This window comes from Salvia hispanica, chromosome 5, assembly GCF_029641045.1.
Source record: "Salvia hispanica isolate PSC_SH4W2 chromosome 5, Shi_PSC_v1, whole genome shotgun sequence".
Taxonomy (NCBI): Eukaryota; Viridiplantae; Streptophyta; class Magnoliopsida; order Lamiales; family Lamiaceae; genus Salvia; species Salvia hispanica.
The window spans coordinates 10,441,573-10,457,517 of NC_142696.1; the positions used below are offsets into that span (position 1 = coordinate 10,441,573).

General features: G+C 52.3%; 31 non-coding genes across 31 annotated transcripts; all 31 read left to right on the forward strand.

Moving 5' to 3' along the window:
• Nucleotides 1-80: 80 nt before the first annotated feature.
• Nucleotides 81-199, forward strand: LOC148926130 (5S ribosomal RNA). Its single transcript, XR_016132107.1, has one exon. It is a non-coding gene; the product is annotated as a 5S ribosomal RNA (ribosomal RNA).
• A 394-nt stretch (nucleotides 200-593) lies between these two features.
• On the forward strand, nucleotides 594-712 carry LOC148926131 (5S ribosomal RNA). The gene has a single exon (XR_016131808.1). It is a non-coding gene; the product is annotated as a 5S ribosomal RNA (ribosomal RNA).
• Nucleotides 713-1,106: 394 nt separating this feature from the next.
• LOC148926132 (5S ribosomal RNA) lies at nucleotides 1,107-1,225 on the forward strand. Its single transcript, XR_016130985.1, has one exon. It is a non-coding gene; the product is annotated as a 5S ribosomal RNA (ribosomal RNA).
• A 393-nt stretch (nucleotides 1,226-1,618) lies between these two features.
• LOC148926133 (5S ribosomal RNA) lies at nucleotides 1,619-1,737 on the forward strand. Its single transcript, XR_016131963.1, has one exon. It is a non-coding gene; the product is annotated as a 5S ribosomal RNA (ribosomal RNA).
• Nucleotides 1,738-2,130: 393 nt separating this feature from the next.
• Nucleotides 2,131-2,249, forward strand: LOC148926134 (5S ribosomal RNA). The gene has a single exon (XR_016131052.1). It is a non-coding gene; the product is annotated as a 5S ribosomal RNA (ribosomal RNA).
• A 393-nt stretch (nucleotides 2,250-2,642) lies between these two features.
• Nucleotides 2,643-2,761, forward strand: LOC148926135 (5S ribosomal RNA). The gene has a single exon (XR_016132108.1). It is a non-coding gene; the product is annotated as a 5S ribosomal RNA (ribosomal RNA).
• A 394-nt stretch (nucleotides 2,762-3,155) lies between these two features.
• LOC148926136 (5S ribosomal RNA) lies at nucleotides 3,156-3,274 on the forward strand. Its single transcript, XR_016131809.1, has one exon. It is a non-coding gene; the product is annotated as a 5S ribosomal RNA (ribosomal RNA).
• A 394-nt stretch (nucleotides 3,275-3,668) lies between these two features.
• On the forward strand, nucleotides 3,669-3,787 carry LOC148926137 (5S ribosomal RNA). Its single transcript, XR_016130986.1, has one exon. It is a non-coding gene; the product is annotated as a 5S ribosomal RNA (ribosomal RNA).
• A 393-nt stretch (nucleotides 3,788-4,180) lies between these two features.
• LOC148926138 (5S ribosomal RNA) lies at nucleotides 4,181-4,299 on the forward strand. Its single transcript, XR_016131964.1, has one exon. It is a non-coding gene; the product is annotated as a 5S ribosomal RNA (ribosomal RNA).
• Nucleotides 4,300-4,692: 393 nt separating this feature from the next.
• LOC148926139 (5S ribosomal RNA) lies at nucleotides 4,693-4,811 on the forward strand. Its single transcript, XR_016131280.1, has one exon. It is a non-coding gene; the product is annotated as a 5S ribosomal RNA (ribosomal RNA).
• A 393-nt stretch (nucleotides 4,812-5,204) lies between these two features.
• On the forward strand, nucleotides 5,205-5,323 carry LOC148926140 (5S ribosomal RNA). Its single transcript, XR_016131965.1, has one exon. It is a non-coding gene; the product is annotated as a 5S ribosomal RNA (ribosomal RNA).
• A 395-nt stretch (nucleotides 5,324-5,718) lies between these two features.
• Nucleotides 5,719-5,837, forward strand: LOC148926141 (5S ribosomal RNA). The gene has a single exon (XR_016131352.1). It is a non-coding gene; the product is annotated as a 5S ribosomal RNA (ribosomal RNA).
• Nucleotides 5,838-6,230: 393 nt separating this feature from the next.
• On the forward strand, nucleotides 6,231-6,349 carry LOC148926142 (5S ribosomal RNA). Its single transcript, XR_016131133.1, has one exon. It is a non-coding gene; the product is annotated as a 5S ribosomal RNA (ribosomal RNA).
• A 394-nt stretch (nucleotides 6,350-6,743) lies between these two features.
• Nucleotides 6,744-6,862, forward strand: LOC148926143 (5S ribosomal RNA). The gene has a single exon (XR_016131364.1). It is a non-coding gene; the product is annotated as a 5S ribosomal RNA (ribosomal RNA).
• A 393-nt stretch (nucleotides 6,863-7,255) lies between these two features.
• LOC148926144 (5S ribosomal RNA) lies at nucleotides 7,256-7,374 on the forward strand. The gene has a single exon (XR_016131353.1). It is a non-coding gene; the product is annotated as a 5S ribosomal RNA (ribosomal RNA).
• A 392-nt stretch (nucleotides 7,375-7,766) lies between these two features.
• Nucleotides 7,767-7,885, forward strand: LOC148926145 (5S ribosomal RNA). Its single transcript, XR_016130979.1, has one exon. It is a non-coding gene; the product is annotated as a 5S ribosomal RNA (ribosomal RNA).
• Nucleotides 7,886-8,279: 394 nt separating this feature from the next.
• LOC148926146 (5S ribosomal RNA) lies at nucleotides 8,280-8,398 on the forward strand. Its single transcript, XR_016131134.1, has one exon. It is a non-coding gene; the product is annotated as a 5S ribosomal RNA (ribosomal RNA).
• A 393-nt stretch (nucleotides 8,399-8,791) lies between these two features.
• On the forward strand, nucleotides 8,792-8,910 carry LOC148926147 (5S ribosomal RNA). Its single transcript, XR_016130976.1, has one exon. It is a non-coding gene; the product is annotated as a 5S ribosomal RNA (ribosomal RNA).
• A 394-nt stretch (nucleotides 8,911-9,304) lies between these two features.
• LOC148926148 (5S ribosomal RNA) lies at nucleotides 9,305-9,423 on the forward strand. Its single transcript, XR_016131131.1, has one exon. It is a non-coding gene; the product is annotated as a 5S ribosomal RNA (ribosomal RNA).
• Nucleotides 9,424-9,816: 393 nt separating this feature from the next.
• LOC148926149 (5S ribosomal RNA) lies at nucleotides 9,817-9,935 on the forward strand. The gene has a single exon (XR_016131966.1). It is a non-coding gene; the product is annotated as a 5S ribosomal RNA (ribosomal RNA).
• A 393-nt stretch (nucleotides 9,936-10,328) lies between these two features.
• LOC148926150 (5S ribosomal RNA) lies at nucleotides 10,329-10,447 on the forward strand. The gene has a single exon (XR_016131030.1). It is a non-coding gene; the product is annotated as a 5S ribosomal RNA (ribosomal RNA).
• A 394-nt stretch (nucleotides 10,448-10,841) lies between these two features.
• On the forward strand, nucleotides 10,842-10,960 carry LOC148926151 (5S ribosomal RNA). The gene has a single exon (XR_016131142.1). It is a non-coding gene; the product is annotated as a 5S ribosomal RNA (ribosomal RNA).
• Nucleotides 10,961-11,353: 393 nt separating this feature from the next.
• On the forward strand, nucleotides 11,354-11,472 carry LOC148926152 (5S ribosomal RNA). Its single transcript, XR_016131967.1, has one exon. It is a non-coding gene; the product is annotated as a 5S ribosomal RNA (ribosomal RNA).
• A 395-nt stretch (nucleotides 11,473-11,867) lies between these two features.
• LOC148926153 (5S ribosomal RNA) lies at nucleotides 11,868-11,986 on the forward strand. The gene has a single exon (XR_016130978.1). It is a non-coding gene; the product is annotated as a 5S ribosomal RNA (ribosomal RNA).
• A 394-nt stretch (nucleotides 11,987-12,380) lies between these two features.
• Nucleotides 12,381-12,499, forward strand: LOC148926154 (5S ribosomal RNA). The gene has a single exon (XR_016131153.1). It is a non-coding gene; the product is annotated as a 5S ribosomal RNA (ribosomal RNA).
• A 393-nt stretch (nucleotides 12,500-12,892) lies between these two features.
• On the forward strand, nucleotides 12,893-13,011 carry LOC148926155 (5S ribosomal RNA). Its single transcript, XR_016131968.1, has one exon. It is a non-coding gene; the product is annotated as a 5S ribosomal RNA (ribosomal RNA).
• A 393-nt stretch (nucleotides 13,012-13,404) lies between these two features.
• Nucleotides 13,405-13,523, forward strand: LOC148926156 (5S ribosomal RNA). Its single transcript, XR_016131031.1, has one exon. It is a non-coding gene; the product is annotated as a 5S ribosomal RNA (ribosomal RNA).
• Nucleotides 13,524-13,917: 394 nt separating this feature from the next.
• On the forward strand, nucleotides 13,918-14,036 carry LOC148926157 (5S ribosomal RNA). The gene has a single exon (XR_016131164.1). It is a non-coding gene; the product is annotated as a 5S ribosomal RNA (ribosomal RNA).
• A 393-nt stretch (nucleotides 14,037-14,429) lies between these two features.
• Nucleotides 14,430-14,548, forward strand: LOC148926158 (5S ribosomal RNA). Its single transcript, XR_016131970.1, has one exon. It is a non-coding gene; the product is annotated as a 5S ribosomal RNA (ribosomal RNA).
• A 395-nt stretch (nucleotides 14,549-14,943) lies between these two features.
• Nucleotides 14,944-15,062, forward strand: LOC148926159 (5S ribosomal RNA). Its single transcript, XR_016131663.1, has one exon. It is a non-coding gene; the product is annotated as a 5S ribosomal RNA (ribosomal RNA).
• A 393-nt stretch (nucleotides 15,063-15,455) lies between these two features.
• On the forward strand, nucleotides 15,456-15,574 carry LOC148926160 (5S ribosomal RNA). Its single transcript, XR_016131588.1, has one exon. It is a non-coding gene; the product is annotated as a 5S ribosomal RNA (ribosomal RNA).
• Nucleotides 15,575-15,945: the final 371 nt, after the last annotated feature.

The following is a 15,945-nucleotide window of genomic DNA, read 5'->3' on the forward strand; positions in this document are numbered from 1 at the left end:
ATACCCGTCTGGAGGGTGGGCGATCAGAACCTGCGCACGGGAGCGTACGCTATGAAAGAATAAAGTGCGAGGCTTTTGATGGGTGCGATCATACCAGCCCTAATGCACCGGATCCCATCAGAACTCCGAAGTTAAGCGTGCTTGGGCGAGAGTAGTACTAGGATGGGTGACCCCCTGGGAAGTCCTCGTGTTGCACTCCTTTTTTTGCGAGTGCGTTCATTTTTTTTTTCCGTTCAGTTGGTCTTGATGTGGTCCGACACTCGATTAGCTGTTGTCGAGTACGAGGACAAAAAGTACGACAATCTCCACGAGCCGGTGACGAGCGGGTCCCACAATCTTAAACGTGCCGAAAAACAGTAGCTGCGAACTAAAAGTGTTCGAAATGGCTCGAAACGGCCTCTTTTTGCTTCCCGGAGTAGCCACGGGCTGTACCCGTAGCTCAGAACGTGGGGCTCGGCGAGAGCTTCGCGGTGATATGTTGTGGGTCCCGTAACTCCTTCCCGATCAAAAGTTATACCCGTCTGGAGGGTGGGGGATCAGAACCTGCACACGGGAGCGTACGCTATGAAAGAATAAAGTGCGGGGCTATTGATGGGTGCGATCATACCAGCTCTAATGCACCGGATCCCATCAGAACTCCGAAGTTAAGCGTGCTTGGGCGAGAGTAGTACTAGGATGGGTGACCCCCTGGGAAGTCCTCGTGTTGCACCCCTTTTTTTGCGAGTGCGTTCATTTTTTTTTTCCGTTCAGTTGGTCTTGATGTGGTCCGACACTCAATTAGCTGTTGTCGAGTACGAGGACAAAAAGTACGACAAACTCCACGAGCCGGTGACGAGCGGGTCCCACAATCTTAAACGTGCCGAAAAACAGTAGCTGCGAACTAAAAGTGTTCGAAATGGCTCGAAACGGCCTCTTTTTGCTTCCCGGAGTAGCCACGGGCTGTACACGTAGCTCAGAACGTGGGGCTCGGCGAGAGCTTCGCGGTGATATGCTGTGGGTCCCGTAACTCCTTCCGGATCAAAAGTTATGCCTGTGTGAAGGGTGGGGGATCAGAACCTGCGCACGGGAGCGTACGCTATGAAAGAATAAAGTGCGAGGCTATTGATGGGTGCGATCATACCAGCCCTAATGCACCGGATCCCATCAGAACTCCGAAGTTAAGCGTGCTTGGGCGAGAGTAGTACTAGGATGGGTGACCCCCTGGGAAGTCCTCGTGTTGCATCCCTTTTTTTGCGAGTGCGTTCATTTTTTTTTTCGTTCAGTTGGTCTTGATGTGGTCCGACACTCGATTAGCTGTTGTCGAGTACGAGGACAAAAAGTACGACAAACTCCATGAGCCGGTGACGAGCGGGTCCCACAATCTTAAACGTGCCGAAAAACAGTAGCTGCGAACTAAAAGTGTTCGAAATGGCTCGAAACGGCCTCTTTTTGCTTCCCGGAGTAGCCACGGGCTGTACACGTAGCTCAGAACGTGGGGCTCGGCGAGAGCTTCGCGGTGATATGCTGTGGGTCCCGTAACTCCTTCCGGATCAAAAGTTATGCCTGTGTGAAAGGTGGGGGATCAGAACCTGCGCACGGGAGCGTACGCTATGAAAGAATAAAGTGCGAGGCTATTGATGGGTGCGATCATACCAGCCCTAATGCACCGGATCCCATCAGAACTCCGAAGTTAAGCGTGCTTGGGCGAGAGTAGTACTAGGATGGGTGACCCCCTGGGAAGTCCTCGTGTTGCACCCCTTTTTTTGCGAGTGCGTTCATTTTTTTTTTCCGTTCAGTTGGTCTTGATGTGGTCGGACACTCGATTAGCTGTTGTCGAGTACGAGGACAAAAATTACGACAAACTCCACGAGCCGGTGACGAGCGGGTCCCACAATCTTAAACGTGCCGAAAAACAGTAGCTGCGAACTAAAAGTGTTCGAAATGGCTCGAAACGGCCTCTTTTTGCTTCCCGGAGTAGCCACGGGCTGTACACGTAGCTCAGAACGTGGGGTCGGCGAGAGCTTCGCGGTGATATGCTGTGGGTCCCGTAACTCCTTCCGGATCAAAAGTTATACCCGTCTGGAGGGTGGGGGATCAGAACCTGCGCACGGGAGCGTACGCTATGAAAGAATAAAGTGCGGGGCTATTGATGGGTGCGATCATACCAGCACTAATGCACCGGATCCCATCAGAACTCCGAAGTTAAGCGTGCTTCGGCGAGAGTAGTACTAGGATGGGTGACCCCCTGGGAAGTCCTCGTGTTGCACCCCTTTTTTTGCGAGTGCGTTCATTTTTTTTTTCGTTCAGTTGGTCTTGATGTGGTCCGACACTCGATTAGCTGTTGTCGAGTACGAGGACAAAAAGTACGACAAACTCCACGAGCCGGTGACGAGCGGGTCCCACAGTCTTAAACGTGCCGAAAAACAGTAGCTGCGAACTAAAAGTGTTCGAAATGGCTCGAAACGGCCTCTTTTTGCTTCCCGGAGTAGCCACGGGCTGTACCCGTAGCTCAGAACGTGGGGCTCGGCGAGAGCTTCGCGGTGATATGTTGTGGGTCCCGTAACTCCTTCCCGATCAAAAGTTATACCCGTCTGGAGGGTGGGCGATCAGAACCTGCGCACGGGAGCGTACGCTATGAAAGAATAAAGTGCGAGGCTATTGATGGGTGCGATCATACCAGCCCTAATGCACCGGATCCCATCAGAACTCCGAAGTTAAGCGTGCTTGGGCGAGAGTAGTACTAGGATGGGTGACCCCCTGGGAAGTCCTCGTGTTGCACTCCTTTTTTTGCGAGTGCGTTCATTTTTTTTTTCCGTTCAGTTGGTCTTGATGTGGTCCGACACTCGATTAGCTGTTGTCGAGTACGAGGACAAAAAGTACGACAATCTCCACGAGCCGGTGACGAGCGGGTCCCACAATCTTAAACGTGCCGAAAAACAGTAGCTGCGAACTAAAAGTGTTCGAAATGGCTCGAAACGGCCTCTTTTTGCTTCCCGGAGTAGCCACGGGCTGTACCCGTAGCTCAGAACGTGGGGCTCGGCGAGAGCTTCGCGGTGATATGTTGTGGGTCCCGTAACTCCTTCCCGATCAAAAGTTATACCCGTCTGGAGGGTGGGGGATCAGAACCTGCGCACGGGAGCGTACGCTATGAAAGAATAAAGTGCGGGGCTATTGATGGGTGCGATCATACCAGCTCTAATGCACCGGATCCCATCAGAACTCCGAAGTTAAGCGTGCTTGGGCGAGAGTAGTACTAGGATGGGTGACCCCCTGGGAAGTCCTCGTGTTGCACCCCTTTTTTTGCGAGTGCGTTCATTTTTTTTTTCCGTTCAGTTGGTCTTGATGTGGTCCGACACTCAATTAGCTGTTGTCGAGTACGAGGACAAAAAGTACGACAAACTCCACGAGCCGGTGACGAGCGGGTCCCACAATCTTAAACGTGCCGAAAAACAGTAGCTGCGAACTAAAAGTGTTCGAAATGGCTCGAAACGGCCTCTTTTTGCTTCCCGGAGTAGCCACGGGCTGTACACGTAGCTCAGAACGTGGGGCTCGGCGAGAGCTTCGCGGTGATATGCTGTGGGTCCCGTAACTCCTTCCGGATCAAAAGTTATGCCTGTGTGAAGGGTGGGGGATCAGAACCTGCGCACGGGAGCGTACGCTATGAAAGAATAAAGTGCGAGGCTATTGATGGGTGCGATCATACCAGCCCTAATGCACCGGATCCCATCAGAACTCCGAAGTTAAGCGTGCTTGGGCGAGAGTAGTACTAGGATGGGTGACCCCCTGGGAAGTCCTCGTGTTGCATCCCTTTTTTTGCGAGTGCGTTCATTTTTTTTTTCGTTCAGTTGGTCTTGATGTGGTCCGACACTCGATTAGCTGTTGTCGAGTACGAGGACAAAAAGTACGACAAACTCCATGAGCCGGTGACGAGCGGGTCCCACAATCTTAAACGTGCCGAAAAACAGTAGCTGCGAACTAAAAGTGTTCGAAATGGCTCGAAACGGCCTCTTTTTGCTTCCCGGAGTAGCCACGGGCTGTACACGTAGCTCAGAACGTGGGGCTCGGCGAGAGCTTCGCGGTGATATGCTGTGGGTCCCGTAACTCCTTCCGGATCAAAAGTTACGCCTGTGTGAAGGGTGGGGGATCAGAACCTGCGCACGGGAGCGTACGCTATGAAAGAATAAAGTGCGAGGCTATTGATGGGTGCGATCATACCAGCCCTAATGCACCGGATCCCATCAGAACTCCGAAGTTAAGCGTGCTTGGGCGAGAGTAGTACTAGGATGGGTGACCCCCTGGGAAGTCCTCGTGTTGCACCCCTTTTTTTGCGAGTGCGTTCATTTTTTTTTTCGTTCAGTTGGTCTTGATGTGGTCCGACACTCGATTAGCTGTTGTCGAGTACGAGGACAAAAAGTACGACAAACTCCATGAGCCGGTGACGAGCGGGTCCCACAATCTTAAACGTGCCGAAAAACAGTAGCTGCGAACTAAAAGTGTTCGAAATGGCTCGAAACGGCCTCTTTTTGCTTCCCGGAGTAGCCACGGGCTGTACACGTAGCTCAGAACGTGGGGCTCGGCGAGAGCTTCGCGGTGATATGCTGTGGGTCCCGTAACTCCTTCCGGATCAAAAGTTTTGCCTGTGTGAAGGGTGGGGGATCAGAACCTGCGCACGGGAGCGTACGCTATGAAAGAATAAAGTGCGAGGCTATTGATGGGTGCGATCATACCAGCCCTAATGCACCGGATCCCATCAGAACTCCAAAGTTAAGCGTGCTTGGGCGAGAGTAGTACTAGGATGGGTGACCCCCTGGGAAGTCCTCGTGTTGCACCCCTTTTTTTGCGAGTGCGTTCATTTTTTTTTTCCGTTCAGTTGGTCTTGATGTGGTCGGACACTCGATTAGCTGTTGTCGAGTACGAGGACAAAAATTACGACAAACTCCACGAGCCGGTGACGAGCGGGTCCCACAATCTTAAACGTGCCGAAAAACAGTAGCTGCGAACTAAAAGTGTTCGAAATGGCTCGAAACGGCCTCTTTTTGCTTCCCGGAGTAGCCACGGGCTGTACACGTAGCTCAGAACGTGGGGTCGGCGAGAGCTTCGCGGTGATATGCTGTGGGTCCCGTAACTCCTTCCGGATCAAAAGTTATGCCTGTCTGAAGGGTGGGGGATCAGAACCTTCGCACGGGAGCGTACGCTATGAAAGAATAAAGTGCGAGGCTATTGATGGGTGCGATCATACCAGCCCTAATGCACCGGATCCCATCAGAACTCCGAAGTTAAGCGTGCTTGGGCGAGAGTAGTACTAGGATGGGTGACCCCCTGGGAAGTCCTCGTGTTGCACCCCTTTTTTTGCGAGTGCGTTCATTTTTTTTTTTCCGTTCAATTGGTCTTGATGTGGTCCGACACTCGATTAGCTGTTGTCGAGTACGAGGACAAAAAGTACGACAATCTCCACGAGCCGGTGACGAGCGGGTCCCACAATCTTAAACGTGCCGAAAAACAGTAGCTGCGAACTAAAAGTGTTCGAAATGGCTCGAAACGGCCTCTTTTTGCTTCCCGGAGTAGCCACGGGCTGTACCCGTAGCTCAGAACGTGGGGCTCGACGAGAGCTTCGCGGTGATATGCTGTGGGTCCCGTAACTCCTTCCCGATCAAATGTTATACCCGTCTGGAGGGTGGGGGATCAGAACCTGCGCACGGGAGCGTACGCTATGAAAGAATAAAGTGCGGGGCTATTGATGGGTGCGATCATACCAGCACTAATGCACCGGATCCCATCAGAACTCCGAAGTTAAGCGTGCTTGGGCGAGAGTAGTACTAGGATGGGTGACCCCCTGGGAAGTCCTCGTGTTGCATCCCTTTTTTTGCGAGTGCGTTCATTTTTTTTTTCGTTCAGTTGGTCTTGATGTGGTCCGACACTCGATTAGCTGTTGTCGAGTACGAGGACAAAAAGTACGACAAACTCCACGAGCCGGTGACGAGCGGGTCCCACAATCTTAAACGTGCCGAAAAACAGTAGCTGCGAACTAAAAGTGTTCGAAATGGCTCGAAACGGCCTCTTTTTGCTTCCCGGAGTAGCCACGGGCTGTACACGTAGCTCAGAACGTGGGGCTCGGCGAGAGCTTCGCGGTGATATGCTGTGGGTCCCGTAACTCCTTCCGGATCAAAAGTTATGCCTGTGTGAAGGGTGGGGGATCAGAACCTGCGCACGGGAGCGTACGCTATGAAAGAATAAAGTGCGAGGCTATTGATGTGTGCGATCATACCAGCCCTAATGCACCGGATCCCATCAGAACTCCGAAGTTAAGCGTGCTTGGGCGAGAGTAGTACTAGGATGGGTGACCCCCTGGGAAGTCCTCGTGTTGCACCCCTTTTTTTGCGAGTGCGTTCATTTTTTTTTTCCGTTCAATTGGTCTTGATGTGGTCCGACACTCGATTAGCTGTTGTCGAGTACGAGGACAAAAAGTACGACAATCTCCACGAGCCGGTGACGAGCGGGTCCCACAATCTTAAACGTGCCGAAAAACAGTAGCTGCGAACTAAAAGTGTTCGAAATGGCTCGAAACGGCCTCTTTTTGCTTCCCGGAGTAGCCACGGGCTGTACCCGTAGCTCAGAACGTGGGGCTCGACGAGAGCTTCGCGGTGATATGCTGTGGGTCCCGTAACTCCTTCCCGATCAAATGTTATACCCGTCTGGAGGGTGGGGGATCAGAACCTGCGCACGGGAGCGTACGCTATGAAAGAATAAAGTGCGGGGCTATTGATGGGTGCGATCATACCAGCACTAATGCACCGGATCCCATCAGAACTCCGAAGTTAAGCGTGCTTGGGCGAGAGTAGTACTAGGATGGGTGACCCCCTGGGAAGTCCTCGTGTTGCATCCCTTTTTTTGCGAGTGCGTTCATTTTTTTTTTCGTTCAGTTGGTCTTGATGTGGTCCGACACTCGATTAGCTGTTGTCGAGTACGAGGACAAAAAGTACGACAAACTCCACGAGCCGGTGACGAGCGGGTCCCACAATCTTAAACGTGCCGAAAAACAGTAGCTGCGAACTAAAAGTGTTCGAAATGGCTCGAAACGGCCTCTTTTTGCTTCCCGGAGTAGCCACGGGCTGTACACGTAGCTCAGAACGTGGGGCTCGGCGAGAGCTTCGCGGTGATATGCTGTGGGTCCCGTAACTCCTTCCGGATCAAAAGTTATGCCTGTGTGAAGGGTGGGGGATCAGAACCTGCGCACGGGAGCGTACGCTATGAAAGAATAAAGTGCGAGGCTATTGATGGGTGCGATCATACCAGCCCTAATGCACCGGATCCCATCAGAACTCCGAGGTTAAGCGTGCTTGGGCGAGAGTAGTACTAGGATGGGTGACCCCCTGGGAAGTCCTCGTGTTGCATCCCTTTTTTTGCGAGTGCGTTCATTTTTTTTTTCGTTCAGTTGGTCTTGATGTGGTCCGACACTCGATTAGCTGTTGTCGAGTACGAGGACAAAAAGTACGACAAACTCCACAAGCCGGTGACGAGCGGGTCCCACAATCTTAAACGTGCCGAAAAACAGTAGCTGCGAACTAAAAGTGTTCGAAATGGCTCGAAACGGCCTCTTTTTGCTTCCCGGAGTAGCCACGGGCTGTACACGTAGCTCAGAACGTGGGGTCGGCGAGAGCTTCGCGGTGATATGCTGTGGGTCCCGTAACTCCTTCCGGATCAAAAGTTATGCCTGTGTGAAGGGTGGGGGATCAGAACCTTCGCACGGGAGCGTACACTATGAAAGAATAAAGTGCGGGGCTATTGATGGGTGCGATCATACCAGCTCTAATGCACCGGATCCCATCAGAACTCCGAAGTTAAGCGTGCTTGGGCGAGAGTAGTATTAGGATGGGTGACCCCCTGGGAAGTCCTCGTGTTGCACCCCTTTTTTTGCGAGTGCGTTCATTTTTTTTTTCCGTTCAGTTGGTCTTGATGTGGTCCGACACTCGATTAGCTGTTGTCGAGTACGAGGACAAAAAGTACGACAAACTCCATGAGCCGGTGACGAGCGGGTCCCACAATCTTAAACGTGCCGAAAAACAGTAGCTGCGAACTAAAAGTGTTCGAAATGGCTCGAAACGGCCTCTTTTTGCTTCCCGGAGTAGCCACGGGCTGTACACGTAGCTCAGAACGTGGGGCTCGGCGAGAGCTTCGCGGTGATATGCTGTGGGTCCCGTAACTCCTTCCGGATCAAAAGTTATGCCTGTGTGAAGGGTGGGGGATCAGAACCTGCGCACGGGAGCGTACGCTATGAAAGAATAAAGTGCGAGGCTATTGATGTGTGCGATCATACCAGCCCTAATGCACCGGATCCCATCAGAACTCCGAAGTTAAGCGTGCTTGGGCGAGAGTAGTACTAGGATGGGTGACCCCCTGGGAAGTCCTCGTGTTGCACCCCTTTTTTTGCGAGTGCGTTCATTTTTTTTTTCCGTTCAGTTGGTCTTGATGTGGTCCGACACTCGATTAGCTGTTGTCGAGTACGAGGACAAAAAGTACGACAAACTCCACGAGCCGGTGACGAGCGGGTCCCACAATCTTAAACGTGCCGAAAAACAGTAGCTGCGAACTAAAAGTGTTCGAAATGGCTCGAAACGGCCTCTTTTTGCTTCCCGCAGTAGCCACGGGCTGTACACGTAGCTCAGAACGTGGGGTCGGCGAGAGCTTCGCGGTGATATGCTGTGGGTCCCGTAACTCCTTCCGGATCAAAAGTTATGCCTGTCTGAAGGGTGGGGGATCAGAACCTTCGCACGGGAGCGTACGCTATGAAAGAATAAAGTGCGAGGCTATTGATGGGTGCGATCATACCAGCCCTAATGCACCGGATCCCATCAGAACTCCGAAGTTAAGCGTGCTTGGGCGAGTGTAGTACTAGGATGGGTGACCCCCTGGGAAGTCCTCGTGTTGCACCCCTTTTTTTGCGAGTGCGTTCATTTTTTTTTTCCGTTCAATTGGTCTTGATGTGGTCCGACACTCGATTAGCTGTTGTCGAGTACGAGGACAAAAAGTACGACAATCTCCACGAGCCGGTGACGAGCGGGTCCCACAATCTTAAACGTGCCGAAAAACAGTAGCTGCGAACTAAAAGTGTTCGAAATGGCTCGAAACGGCCTCTTTTTGCTTCCCGGAGTAGCCACGGGCTGTACCCGTAGCTCAGAACGTGGGGCTCGACGATAGCTTCGCGGTGATATGCTGTGGGTCCCGTAACTCCTTCCCGATCAAAAGTTATACCCGTTTGGAGGGTGGGGGATCAGAACCTGCGCACGGGAGCGTACGCTATGAAAGAATAAAGTGCGGGGCTATTGATGGGTGCGATCATACCAGCACTAATGCACCGGATCCCATCAGAACTCCGAAGTTAAGCGTGCTTGGGCGAGAGTAGTACTAGGATGGGTGACCCCCTGGGAAGTCCTCGTGTTGCACCCCTTTTTTTGCGAGTGCGTTCATTTTTTTTTTCCGTTCAGTTGGTCTTGATGTGGTCCGACACTCGATTAGCTGTTGTCGAGTACGAGGACAAAAATTACGACAAACTCCACGAGCCGGTGACGAGCGGGTCCCACAATCTTAAACGTGCCGAAAAACAGTAGCTGCGAACTAAAAGTGTTCGAAATGGCTCGAAACGGCCTCTTTTTGCTTCCCGGAGTAGCCACGGGCTGTACACGTAGCTCAGAACGTGGGGTCGGCGAGAGCTTCGCGGTGATATGCTGTGGGTCCCGTAACTCCTTCCGGATCAAAAGTTATGCCTGTCTGAAGGGTGGGGGATCAGAACCTTCGCACGGGAGCGTACGCTATGAAAGAATAAAGTGCGACGCTATTGATGGGTGCGATCATACCAGCCCTAATGCACCGGATCCCATCAGAACTCCGAAGTTAAGCGTGCTTGGGCGAGAGTAGTACTAGGATGGGTGACCCCCTGGGAAGTCCTCGTGTTGCACCCCTTTTTTTGCGAGTGCGTTCATTTTTTTTTTCCGTTCAGTTGGTCTTGATGTGGTCCGACACTCGATTAGCTGTTGTCGAGTACGAGGACAAAAAGTACGACAAACTCCACGAGCCGGTGACGAGCGGGTCCCACAATCTTAAACGTGCCGAAAAACAGTAGCTGCGAACTAAAAGTGTTCGAAATGGCTCGAAACGGCCTCTTTTTGCTTCCCGGAGTAGCCACGGGCTGTACACGTAGCTCAGAACGTGGGGTCGGCGAGAGCTTCGCGGTGATATGCTGTGGGTCCCGTAACTCCTTCCGGATCAAAAGTTATGCCTGTCTGAAGGGTGGGGGATCAGAACCTTCGCACGGGAGCGTACGCTATGAAAGAATAAAGTGCGAGGCTATTGATGGGTGCGATCATACCAGCCCTAATGCACCGGATCCCATCAGAACTCCGAAGTTAAGCGTGCTTGGGCGAGTGTAGTACTAGGATGGGTGACCCCTTGGGAAGTCCTCGTGTTGCACCCCTTTTTTTGCGAGTGCGTTCATTTTTTTTTTCCGTTCAATTGGTCTTGATGTGGTCCGACACTCGATTAGCTGTTGTCGAGTACGAGGACAAAAAGTACGACAATCTCCACGAGCCGGTGACGAGCGGGTCCCACAATCTTAAACGTGCCGAAAAACAGTAGCTGCGAACTAAAAGTGTTCGAAATGGCTCGAAACGGCCTCTTTTTGCTTCCCGGAGTAGCCACGGGCTGTACCCGTAGCTCAGAACGTGGGGCTCGACGAGAGCTTCGCGGTGATATGCTGTGGGTCCCGTAACTCCTTCCCGATCAAAAGTTATACCCGTTTGGAGGGTGGGGGATCAGAACCTGCGCACGGGAGCGTACGCTATGAAAGAATAAAGTGCGGGGCTATTGATGGGTGCGATCATACCAGCACTAATGCACCGGATCCCATCAGAACTCCGAAGTTAAGCGTGCTTGGGCGAGAGTAGTACTAGGATGGGTGACCCCCTGGGAAGTCCTCGTGTTGCACCCCTTTTTTTGCGAGTGCGTTCATTTTTTTTTTCCGTTCAGTTGGTCTTGATGTGGTCCGACACTCGATTAGCTGTTGTCGAGTACGAGGACAAAAATTACGACAAACTCCACGAGCCGGTGACGAGCGGGTCCCACAATCTTAAACATGCCGAAAAACAGTAGCTGCGAACTAAAAGTGTTCGAAATGGCTCGAAACGGCCTCTTTTTGCTTCCCGGAGTAGCCACGGGCTGTACACGTAGCTCAGAACGTGGGGTCGGCGAGAGCTTCGCGGTGATATGCTGTGGGTCCCGTAACTCCTTCCGGATCAAAAGTTATGCCTGTCTGAAGGGTGGGGGATCAGAACCTTCGCACGGGAGCGTACGCTATGAAAGAATAAAGTGCGACGCTATTGATGGGTGCGATCATACCAGCCCTAATGCACCGGATCCCATCAGAACTCCGAAGTTAAGCGTGCTTGGGCGAGAGTAGTACTAGGATGGGTGACCCCCTGGGAAGTCCTCGTGTTGCACCCCTTTTTTTGCGAGTGCGTTCATTTGTTTTTTTCCGTTCAATTGGTCTTGATGTGGTCCGACACTCGATTAGCTGTTGTCGAGTACGAGGACAAAAAGTACGACAATCTCCACGAGCCGGTGACGAGCGGGTCCCACAATCTTAAACGTGCCGAAAAACAGTAGCTGCGAACTAAAAGTGTTCGAAATGGCTCGAAACGGCCTCTTTTTGCTTCCCGGAGTAGCCACGGGCTGTACCCGTAGCTCAGAACGTGGGGCTCGACGAGAGCTTCGCGGTGATATGCTGTGGGTCCCGTAACTCCTTCCGGATCAAAAGTTATGCCTGTCTGAAGGGTGGGGGATCAGAACCTTCGCACGGGAGCGTACGCTATGAAAGAATAAAGTGCGAGGCTATTGATGGGTGCGATCATACCAGCCCTAATGCACCGGATCCCATCAGAACTCCGAAGTTAAGCGTGCTTGGGCGAGTGTAGTACTAGGATGGGTGACCCCCTGGGAAGTCCTCGTGTTGCACCCCTTTTTTTGCGAGTGCGTTCATTTTTTTTTTCCGTTCAATTGGTCTTGATGTGGTCCGACACTCGATTAGCTGTTGTCGAGTACGAGGACAAAAAGTACGACAATCTCCACGAGCCGGTGACGAGCGGGTCCCACAATCTTAAACGTGCCGAAAAACAGTAGCTGCGAACTAAAAGTGTTCGAAATGGCTCGAAACGGCCTCTTTTTGCTTCCCGGAGTAGCCACGGGCTGTACCCGTAGCTCAGAACGTGGGGCTCGACGATAGCTTCGCGGTGATATGCTGTGGGTCCCGTAACTCCTTCCCGATCAAAAGTTATACCCGTTTGGAGGGTGGGGGATCAGAACCTGCGCACGGGAGCGTACGCTATGAAAGAATAAAGTGCGGGGCTATTGATGGGTGCGATCATACCAGCACTAATGCACCGGATCCCATCAGAACTCCGAAGTTAAGCGTGCTTGGGCGAGAGTAGTACTAGGATGGGTGACCCCCTGGGAAGTCCTCGTGTTGCACCCCTTTTTTTGCGAGTGCGTTCATTTTTTTTTTCCGTTCAGTTGGTCTTGATGTGGTCCGACACTCGATTAGCTGTTGTCGAGTACGAGGACAAAAATTACGACAAACTCCACGAGCCGGTGACGAGCGGGTCCCACAATCTTAAACGTGCCGAAAAACAGTAGCTGCGAACTAAAAGTGTTCGAAATGGCTCGAAACGGCCTCTTTTTGCTTCCCGGAGTAGCCACGGGCTGTACACGTAGCTCAGAACGTGGGGTCGGCGAGAGCTTCGCGGTGATATGCTGTGGGTCCCGTAACTCCTTCCGGATCAAAAGTTATGCCTGTCTGAAGGGTGGGGGATCAGAACCTTCGCACGGGAGCGTACGCTATGAAAGAATAAAGTGCGACGCTATTGATGGGTGCGATCATACCAGCCCTAATGCACCGGATCCCATCAGAACTCCGAAGTTAAGCGTGCTTGGGCGAGAGTAGTACTAGGATGGGTGACCCCCTGGGAAGTCCTCGTGTTGCACCCCTTTTTTTGCGAGTGCGTTCATTTTTTTTTTCCGTTCAGTTGGTCTTGATGTGGTCCGACACTCGATTAGCTGTTGTCGAGTACGAGGACAAAAAGTACGACAAACTCCACGAGCCGGTGACGAGCGGGTCCCACAATCTTAAACGTGCCGAAAAACAGTAGCTGCGAACTAAAAGTGTTCGAAATGGCTCGAAACGGCCTCTTTTTGCTTCCCGGAGTAGCCACGGGCTGTACACGTAGCTCAGAACGTGGGGTCGGCGAGAGCTTCGCGGTGATATGCTGTGGGTCCCGTAACTCCTTCCGGATCAAAAGTTATGCCTGTCTGAAGGGTGGGGGATCAGAACCTTCGCACGGGAGCGTACGCTATGAAAGAATAAAGTGCGAGGCTATTGATGGGTGCGATCATACCAGCCCTAATGCACCGGATCCCATCAGAACTCCGAAGTTAAGCGTGCTTGGGCGAGTGTAGTACTAGGATGGGTGACCCCTTGGGAAGTCCTCGTGTTGCACCCCTTTTTTTGCGAGTGCGTTCATTTTTTTTTTCCGTTCAATTGGTCTTGATGTGGTCCGACACTCGATTAGCTGTTGTCGAGTACGAGGACAAAAAGTACGACAATCTCCACGAGCCGGTGACGAGCGGGTCCCACAATCTTAAACGTGCCGAAAAACAGTAGCTGCGAACTAAAAGTGTTCGAAATGGCTCGAAACGGCCTCTTTTTGCTTCCCGGAGTAGCCACGGGCTGTACCCGTAGCTCAGAACGTGGGGCTCGACGAGAGCTTCGCGGTGATATGCTGTGGGTCCCGTAACTCCTTCCCGATCAAAAGTTATACCCGTTTGGAGGGTGGGGGATCAGAACCTGCGCACGGGAGCGTACGCTATGAAAGAATAAAGTGCGGGGCTATTGATGGGTGCGATCATACCAGCACTAATGCACCGGATCCCATCAGAACTCCGAAGTTAAGCGTGCTTGGGCGAGAGTAGTACTAGGATGGGTGACCCCCTGGGAAGTCCTCGTGTTGCACCCCTTTTTTTGCGAGTGCGTTCATTTTTTTTTTCCGTTCAGTTGGTCTTGATGTGGTCCGACACTCGATTAGCAGTTGTCGAGTACGAGGACAAAAATTACGACAAACTCCACGAGCCGGTGACGAGCGGGTCCCACAATCTTAAACATGCCGAAAAACAGTAGCTGCGAACTAAAAGTGTTCGAAATGGCTCGAAACGGCCTCTTTTTGCTTCCCGGAGTAGCCACGGGCTGTACACGTAGCTCAGAACGTGGGGTCGGCGAGAGCTTCGCGGTGATATGCTGTGGGTCCCGTAACTCCTTCCGGATCAAAAGTTATGCCTGTCTGAAGGGTGGGGGATCAGAACCTTCGCACGGGAGCGTACGCTATGAAAGAATAAAGTGCGACGCTATTGATGGGTGCGATCATACCAGCCCTAATGCACCGGATCCCATCAGAACTCCGAAGTTAAGCGTGCTTGGGCGAGAGTAGTACTAGGATGGGTGACCCCCTGGGAAGTCCTCGTGTTGCACCCCTTTTTTTGCGAGTGCGTTCATTTGTTTTTTTCCGTTCAATTGGTCTTGATGTGGTCCGACACTCGATTAGCTGTTGTCGAGTACGAGGACAAAAAGTACGACAATCTCCACGAGCCGGTGACGAGCGGGTCCCACAATCTTAAACGTGCCGAAAAACAGTAGCTGCGAACTAAAAGTGTTCGAAATGGCTCGAAACGGCCTCTTTTTGCTTCCCGGAGTAGCCACGGGCTGTACCCGTAGCTCAGAACGTGGGGCTCGACGAGAGCTTCGCGGTGATATGCTGTGGGTCCCGTAACTCCTTCCCGATCAAATGTTATACCCGTCTGGAGGGTGGGGGATCAGAACCTGCGCACGGGAGCGTACGCTATGAAAGAATAAAGTGCGGGGCTATTGATGGGTGCGATCATACCAGCACTAATGCACCGGATCCCATCAGAACTCTGAAGTTAAGCGTGCTTGGGCGAGAGTAGTACTAGGATGGGTGACCCCCTGGGAAGTCCTCGTGTTGCACCCCTTTTTTTGCGAGTGCGTTCATTTTTTTTTTCGTTCAGTTGGTCTTGATGTGGTCCGACACTCGATTAGCTGTTGTCGAGTACGAGGACAAAAAGTACGACAAACTCCATGAGCCGGTGACGAGCGGGTCCCACAATCTTAAACGTGCCGAAAAACAGTAGCTGCGAACTAAAAGTGTTCGAAATGGCTCGAAACGGCCTCTTTTTGCTTCCCGGAGTAGCCACGGGCTGTACACGTAGCTCAGAACGTGGGGCTCGGCGAGAGCTTCGCGGTGATATGCTGTGGGTCCCGTAACTCCTTCCGGATCAAAAGTTATGCCTGTGTGAAGGGTGGGGGATCAGAACCTGCGCACGGGAGCGTACGCCATGAAAGAATAAAGTGCGAGGCTATTGATGTGTGCGATCATACCAGCCCTAATGCACCGGATCCCATCAGAACTCCGAAGTTATGCGTGCTTGGGCGAGAGTAGTACTAGGATGGGTGACCCCCTGGGAAGTCCTCGTGTTGCACCCCTTTTTTTGCGAGTGCGTTCATTTTTTTTTTCCGTTCAGTTGGTCTTGATGTGGTCCGACACTCGATTAGCTGTTGTCGAGTACGAGGACAAAAAGTACGACAAACTCCATGAGCCGGTGACGAGCGGGTCCCACAATCTTAAACGTGCCGAAAAACAGTAGCTGCGAACTAAAAGTGTTCGAAATGGCTCGAAACGGCCTCTTTTTGCTTCCCGGAGTAGCCACGGGCTGTACACGTAGCTCAGAACGTGGGGCTCGGCGAGAGCTTCGCGGTGATATGCTGTGGGTCCCGTAACTCCTTCCGGATCAAAAGTTATGCCTGTGTGAAGGGTGGGGGATCAGAACCTGCGCACGGGAGCGTACGCTATGAAA